Source organism: Tiliqua scincoides, chromosome 1, assembly GCF_035046505.1.
Source record: "Tiliqua scincoides isolate rTilSci1 chromosome 1, rTilSci1.hap2, whole genome shotgun sequence".
Classification (NCBI taxonomy): Eukaryota; Metazoa; Chordata; class Lepidosauria; order Squamata; family Scincidae; genus Tiliqua; species Tiliqua scincoides.
The window spans coordinates 263,006,944-263,015,459 of NC_089821.1; the positions used below are offsets into that span (position 1 = coordinate 263,006,944).

The 8,516-nt window shown below is 45.2% G+C and overlaps 1 pseudogene; it reads right to left on the bottom strand.

Moving 5' to 3' along the window:
- Positions 1 to 5,305: 5,305 nt before the first annotated feature.
- LOC136647781 (disks large-associated protein 5-like) lies at positions 5,306 to 7,564 on the bottom strand (annotated as a pseudogene).
- Positions 7,565 to 8,516: the final 952 nt, after the last annotated feature.

The following is an 8,516-nucleotide window of genomic DNA, read 5'->3' on the forward strand; positions in this document are numbered from 1 at the left end:
GCATGGCCTTTCTCAGTTTGACGAGACACTTGGTCAACAGTCTGAGGCTAAGAGGCAAAGAAGGAAGGCCCATAGCCAGGGAGAGAGACCAGGGACAGACTGCACTTGCTCCCAGTGTGGAAGGGATTGTCACTCCCGAATTGGCCTTTTCAGCCACACTAGACGCTGTTCCAGAACCACCATTCAGAGCGCGATACCATAGTCTTTCGAGGCTGAAGGTTGCCAACAACATTGTGCGTTATATTCAGCACAGGGTAGGCAACAATGTCACTGCTGTGGGTTAATAATTGTGAGCCACTGGGTGACTTGGGAGCTCCCCTCCCAAGCAATGAAGGCTGCCTGTGTGCTCCTAAGTGGCAAGGCTGCTACCTGGGAGTGTTCCAGGGAGGGAAAGACGGAAGAGGAACTGTCCCTACCAGTCCATCCGTCCACTGAGGACATGATGATGTGTAAGGAGTAGCATTTTTGCAGATTTGCTAGTCATACAAGTAACTATTCACATGCAGCATGAAACAGTATAGTCAAGGCAAAACTTTGCCACATGATTCCATTGCTTATGTGAACTGGGCTTTATTCAAGTTTCACCTAAGAAGGCATTTCAGGCTGTTGGGGCAGGCAGGAGGAGGTGAAAACCAGTGTGCTCTTTGTCTCTTAAAATGGAGCATGTGTTCTTGCAGGCACAATCTGCAGAGCAGATTTTTAAAAAGCCTAAATAAACACATCATTGTTTGTAGTCTTGCCTAAGTCTCAGTGGGTTATTTTTATTCCCAGCTTGGATTGCCCCTGAATATTTACAAGTTTGCACTATGCAAGCTGATTAACTGCGTACACTTATTATAGACCACTGAGAGAGAGAGAGAGAGAGAGAGAGAGAGAGAGAGAGAGATCATCCAAAGGGTAGTTTTAATTGCCTTTGGAGAACACTTTCTGCATGAGAGAGCTCAAAAGGCTAACCAGACCTAGAAATGAGCCAATTGAAGCAGGATGGAAGATAGCTCTCCAAACCGATCACCGGGTGGTGTGCTGAAGGTCTGCAAGGGTTTCTGACCCCCAAATTAATTATTGTTCCAAGAGCAGCAACAAAAATGCTCCCCCTCCCACAACAACCACATGCTAAATGTAATTGCTGAAATGAAGAAAGCATGAAATAAGTGGATTTTGGAGTAGGAGTGTCAGCTGGTACTATAAGCAAAATCCTTGGCTCAGCACACACTGAGGCATGCTGGCCCTTCATTCTAAATGTATGTCCTGAGCAACTGTTTTGTACTTGGCTCTAGTTGGTGGACCTCAGAGTGCTAGTCAAAAATAAACTTGTTCCCACAAGTCTGAAATCTACCCATCCCTGGGAATAAAAACTTGTGATGCTAGTCCTGTTAATGATGAAAAATGAGCCATTTGCTATGTTGGAACTAATGGACAATGCACATTTTCTAAGGAAAATAAAAGGGAAATTTGTAAAATGGTCCAGAAAGTAGGACAAATGAAGGAGACGAGATCTCCTGCAGCCCATCGTCAGTCAGAGAGCCAAACAACACATTGCACTAAATGCATGATGAGGAGATTAACTTAAGTCTGAGAATGTCTGTCCTTTAACAAAATGCAGCTGTGGGAAACCCTGATCCAAATGAGGATCACAAGATATGGGAGGGTTAATCCTTCCCCAAGCCACTTTCCTGTGGATATGACCTCCCAGTTGCACTTTGCCCCCAACGTTGATATTTACCAGGGATGTGTTCAGGGCATGGAGCCTGAGTTGTGTGTTGAGTCCCAAGTCAGCAACGCTGCGACTCGACTCAATTCATGAGTCATAGCACACAACCATCACAATCTGACTCATGAGAAATTCATAATCATTTTGAGTTAAGTCACGAGTCATTGAGTGCCAACTCTTTTAACAGTCCTAACTGTTTTTTACAGTCATTGCCCCTGAGTCGCAAGTTGAGTTGGGGTCCTTGACCTCCATGACTCGAGTCAACTCAAGTCGTCAAAAACAGCATTTTTGCGTGACTTGAGGAGGCACCCCAGTCAATATTTACTCCCTGATATTTACTACAAAAAATCTACAATGCTGATTCTGAAAGTCTGAAATCTGCTCACCTGTCTTCTATTATTCCTCAGGAAAATATGAGAATTCATTTTTGAATCTGAGCTCCCATTTTCAACCTGTAAATTCCTAAATTTATTTATAATGTTAATGATATTGACAATTGCTATTCCTATCATGTTTTGCTCTTTCAGTGCTATCTTATGTATGTTTAGGTTGAAATAAGTCCCACTAGGTTCAATGGGGTTTACTCACAGGGGGGTTTACTCACAGGAAAGTGTCCATAGAACTGCAGCCTTATTGCTCTCAAAGGTCATTTTAGGGCCCAAAACTTCCACATGCTGACTGTGTGAGATTTAACAACTAAGCAAATAAGGAGGGTGCATGATGATTAAGCTTGTATTTCTTCAAATCCAGATTTATCCTACTTTAAATAGTCAGCTGCAGCATTTAGTACACAAAACAGCAATGGCACTTTTGCAATAGGAGCCGTATAAGGCGTCCCATTTTTCAGTGTTAAGGTCTAGTCATCCTTCTGACTTAAGTAAGGACCAAACTAGATATTACTTATTTTATTTAGCCATAAAGTTGTATCCCACCTTTTCTCCTTAGCAAAGGCCCTCCAGGTAGCTTACAATCTTTTTGAAAGGCAACAAAACCAAAATATGTAAGTCAAGAAGAAAAACAAGGGTAAATAAACTCTAAAAACAAGTTACCTACCTACCAACCAATCAATCACACATGCACACCACACAGAGCTAGAACAAGATATAACTAAACAGAAGGGGAACAACTGAAAACAATTGGATTTAAGTGATTGACAAGTGTTCCATCTGTTTCATTTGGTTGCAATCCTATAAATGTTTTCCTATGTGTGAATCGCATTCATTTTAGAAGGGCTTGCATAAATCCCATTGCTTTAAAAAGGAGTGTTTTTATCAGCTGATCATGCTGCTGTGGTTATTATGTTCTAGTACAGCAGTTCTCAAATGTTCTAGCCCAGGACCCACTTTTTAGAATGATAATCTGTTGGGACCCACCGGAAGTGATGTCATTGACCTGGAAGTTATGTCATGGCCAGAAGTGACATCATCAAGCAGGAAAAATTTTTAACAATCCTAGGCTGCAATCCTATCTACGCTTACCCAGGAGTAAACCCCACTATCATTGTTTAAAGCAAATGCATTGTAGCCTGTTAAAAGTACAGATCCCCCAAATGCAGTCACATACCATGTTGGCATCAAGTTTAATATACTAAAAATAAAATTTTTAAATGAATGAGGAACCACCTGAAATTGGCTCGTGACCCATCTAGTGGGTCCTGACCCACAGTTTGAGAAACAGTGCTTTAGTAAATCTCAGTATGGCAAATTCTCTTGGAATACTTTACTATTTTCCAGTTTGGTCTTGAGTAGAACTAACAGCCCAGTCCTATCCAACACTGGTGCCTATGCTGCCTATGCAACCTACACGGGACTACGCTGAATCCAGCGCTGGAATTGAACAGGCAGGTGGTCTCCTCTGGGTAAGGAAACGTTTGTCCCCCTACCTCATGTAGAGCCCCAGCCTGCCTAATGAGGCTACTCAGATCTGCAACACCTAACTTGCTGGTGCAGAACCAAGTAGCCCTGTGTAGGGCTTTCAGGCTCAGAAGGGAGTTAGGATACAGCAGAGGAGGCCGCCGCTGTCCTACCCCCCTCCTGGGCCTGAACTGCCTCCTTCCCCCTACCTGAAACACCCTGGCTCCATTCTGCCCACCAGCCACCTCCCCCCTGCCTGGCATAGCTCTTACCTTCCCTGGTGGCTGTTGAGTGCAATGTTGCACCCGTGGGACTGCGTAGGCCTTCCCACCAGTGCTGTTGAAAAGTGCTTTACAGTGCCTTTACAACACTCAGTGCCGTTGCTGCATCTGCAGTGCCAGCACTCTCAGAGCATAGGATTGGGCTGTTAGAGTGTTTTTGAGCCTTGTCCCTCTCTACACTCCTACAAAGCAAACAGTCTAGATCACCAGGTGGAGAGCCTCTTGTCTTCTGTCATGAATTCTGGCCTAGGATTCTTTTTCCAAGCTGGAGAGATGCAGTTGACATTGCAAATGCATTACACATTTCCCTCAAGGCATTGGCTGCTTTGTTGGCATCCTTCAGTCTTGGAAGACTATGGTATCGCGCTCTGAATGGTGATTCTGGAACAGAGTGTCCTCTCCAGTGCGCGAAGCCTGGGTAAAGTAGATATGGAGGATAGACTGTTCCCCATGCAGCAAATCCCCCCTCTCCATGTCGCTGAAATGGTCCAATGGAAAGGCAGAAGCCAATACGGTTGGTTCCAGTGGCGTCGCAGGAGTTGCCAGAACGTGACTGTGTTCAGCCATGAACTGCCTCAGGGACTCCGGCTCCGGATTTTGCCTCGAGGTTGACTCGTGTAGCCTTTTCTATAACTGGATGTAGCCAGAAGGCAGTGGTGGTTTGGGGTCAGAGTTTTCCTTCTCTCAGATGAGCTGCCTTTCCAGGCTAACGAGTCCCATCTACCTAGTTGCTGTTTAGTCGCCTCTTACGACAAGTACAGCCAAACTGTTGGCTGCTTTGCAGGTACGTGAAAGATCAACCCTATAATGTTGTTGGAAAATGAAGGGGAAAAGAGCAAGTCCGTGTCATTTGAACCAGCACCCTGACAAAGCAGCTTTTTTACTCAAAACACTCAGAAGTGCTATAAGGCTGAACTTTTGTGATCTAGTTCGACCTCCTAAAATAGAACAGGCACTAGCTGGAAACGCTTACTGGGATTTAATTACAAGTATGCCATAAGACAACATCCAGCTTAAACCTATGTCGTTTAGTCAGTAATAAGCCCTGCTGAATTCAGTGGGATTTACTCCAAAGTAAATGTTCACTGGTTTGCAGCAATGTGCACATAAGCGTGAACCATTTGAGGAAACAAATCCTCTGCCAGATGGAGGATGTTTTACATTGCTCCCTGATATGCCTCTATGGGGTAAGTTGGCTGTGCGCAAAAGCATACCATGTGGGTCAGTCAAGTAGAATGCCCAGAGGTAAAGACGATATACAATAGTGTAGTTTTACAAAACTATATTTCAGCACTTTTAACAAAGAAAAAGAGGTGTAAATACATCCCAGCGCATGGACACGGCTGCTTTTAAGCACATACCCCATAGATTGGACTAATTCAAGCCTTCATTTCTTTCCCTCCATGGGCGAGAATACAATGAGGTCATGGCATGTCACAACTGTTGTAAGTGTCTCAGCTTCACTTTTGAGAGAAGAGGCTGCAGTCTGTGTTTGGTGTGAGATCAAGGGCTGCATCATTGCAGGAGAAGTCAATGAGAAGTGGGCCTGTTTCATTTCTTGAAGTGCACACTACTTCATCCTGAGCATGAGTTCTTTCAGATGGGGTATCTGTCCCAGGACTGCACAGAACATCCTGTCCATGCATATCTGAAACTGTCTGCTTCACCTCTTCCACCATACCTAGTACTTCTATTTTCAGGTCAGAATTTGCCAGATTCTGAGAGTGAGCAGAAACCAGCCCATCCATCTCTCCACAGGGTGAACGCTCATCACTGGTGGAAGTCTGCATTTCATTAGCATCTCCTTTCATGTCTTCCAGCTTGGTACAAGATTCCAGTGCAATCTGGGTGTCACTTTGTTCAGAAATGCAACCAAGGTCAGCTTTAGAAAGATTCAAGAATGAATCGGACGTGACTGGTGGGCTGGTACAGATATCTTCACAACCCTGGAAAAAGGCCCAGGTGACAAATCTTGGAGTTGACCATCTGGCACTCTGCTGTGGTGTGTTGGTAGTGAATTTCATAATCCAGCCTGACAAGGGTTTCGCAGGAGAGTCAACTTCGATAAAACTTCCATCAAACACCACTTTTCCCCTTCTGGATCTGTAGCCTCCACCTGTTTCATTTGTTCTTCATGACTGCCCTGAAAGTTTCAAGATGCTTTGGGGCTGCAGTCCTTTTGGCAGAGCCACCCCTTTGTCTGGTTGCCCTTTGCAAGGCAGCCTTTTTCTTGGCAGGTCTCAGCCTCGGCATCGTCCACCATTTGCCATCCATTCTTCTGAAACTGCCTCAGATTCTCAAATTTTTTATTCACATCTTCTACCTGAAAGTTTACCATGTCCCAGAAGCCATCCAGATCCATGCATGTGGTCTCCTTTTCCCCACACCTGAACTTGCAGTTATCTACCAGCCCTTCAAACTGCTTGAATGGCTCTGCCATCAGCAGCCTGCTCTGCCCAGCGGTTGTACGAACAAGATCTTTGGCCTCCTCAGGGATATCTGTTTCAGCTGTTCTATCCCATTCAAGACATTGAGAAGTCAGCCTCTCCATCTCAGATTGAAGAATCTTTCTGAAATAGGTGACATCATGCTGTGGTTCCCCTGCCAGGGCTGGTGTTTCAAACATTGGAAAGTATACATCTCTTCATCAGATGAAACAATAAGACATTCTGGCTTAACTTCCACCGACTCCAGCACAGAAGGACATTCCTGAAGATTCTCCTCAGCCACTACTGAGTTTGGGGAGGGTGGACATTTTAGAGGACAGTCCTGTGGTGTGGTTTCTTTGGCACCTTCTTCAAGGGATTCATTGGTAGACTTTGTGGGGCTCCAGCATAGATTGGGGGACAAGAACACATTTGCCATAGAAGGAGTCATTGGCGCAACCTTGTAGGTGGCTAAGCCTTCCGGAGACTGAAACAGAAAGTTCATTCCTCCTCCATTTTTTACACCCCTTTGCTGCTTTCCATTCCTGGTGCCCCTTTTCTGTGGCAGATTATCTGTAATTAGTTGTGGTGCCCGTTTTATTTTGGTGGGAACTGTGGCTGTAGCTCTCGTCATTCTTCCATTTGTGCTTCTGGGGACTGAAGGCTGCACTCCTTTGCTCTCTTTTTTGGGAGGTTGGTTTATATAGATTTTCTGACGCTGCACTGGTTGAAGACTGCAGCCCTTGCTGGGATAGGTGGTCACTACCGCAGGAAGGCGTGGTCTGGCTGAAGATTTAACTATTTCTTCCAACTGGTTCTTTGCTCTGGATCTGTTACCTGCATGGAAGGCGTTGCCATTGCCACTTTCTCATTTTGCTTGCTCAGCACTGGTATCTGCCACACTGGTGGACGAAAGGAAGGGATCTCTGGCTTGTACTGACCCACTGGAAACACACGTTTCTCTCCTTGCACCTTCAACTTCCTAAGCTCAGTTTTGTAATGCTGGAGCATCTCTAGGCGCTCCTGGCTATGCTGTTTAACTGCACTGTTTCCAGCCTGGCTGGGTTTTGCCTTGGATTTTGGAGAAGGCACTTCACACATCCCCTCCAGACAAGAAAGCTCCTTGTCCCCTGGCAATGGTCTGTTCGCATCCACACATCCAAACTGCCTGCCCTTGTTAAACTCATGGCGCCTGCTCTCTGTCTGCAGGAGGTACTTGCGGCGAACAAGTTTTGCCTTGAGAGTACTGGCACTTAGATCCTTTTTGTATGAAATGGCAAAATTGACAGCCATCTTGTTGATTCGGCCCGGCGCCACCACCGCTCGCACAACGCCCTTCCAGTCCGCGCCCGTCCCAATCTCAATGCTGCCGCTCCCAGAGGTAAAGATGTTTCTCCTCATCTTAATTTTTCACTGGATATGGGAGTTTCAAATTACCCAGTTTTCATTTTTTAAATAGTGTAATTAATGCTTTGGGGATTTTCCCTTGTTCAGTTTTTTGTTTCCAAATTTGGTACATGGCACTGTGTCCATGAACAAGCTGTCACTGGTTTTGTGTGGTGTTTTATCAATGCACAGAAGCACATGTGTGCAGCGGTAAAACACCACACAAGAAGAAGAGTCTTGATGCAGGGTTTGGCAGGGTTTTATCAATGCACATGTGCCCATTGATGACCTCAAGGGGGGAAAAAATTAAGCAAGTGACCTGAAAGCTGTGAGAAAAAGATGCATGCTCCAGTTCTGGGAGGATGTGGTGGACAACGGAGGAAGCCAGTGGTGGGTGCAGGCTCATGCATGCCAAAACAAAAAGGGGGGTGGAATTTGGATGCTGTTCATAAGGACATGTAGACTTAATTCCCTGGCATAAAAATTAAAGAGTTATGGTATATGCTTTGTAGCAACCAGAAGATGACAATGAACATTGCAGCTAATTTCCAACTTAGAAATACTGGTGGAGCCTATTTATCCATGTTAATTCCATTCCATGACTCTGCTCGATTAACAAAAAACTTGTTGTGCTAAATTCCATAGAGTTAAACAAATACGCTGCTGCCTGACACTTGGGGCTGGAAGGAAACTAAGGCAGTTGTTATCAATCCCCTCCCCTCTGCCTCCACTCCATAGTCAGCCCTCCCGTTGCCAGCTGTCCAGCTTCTTTCACAGGTGGGATGCTGAACTTTTAAGAGTCTACTCCTACGCGTTTCTACTCAGAAGTAAGTCCCATTGTAGTCAATGGGGCTTATTC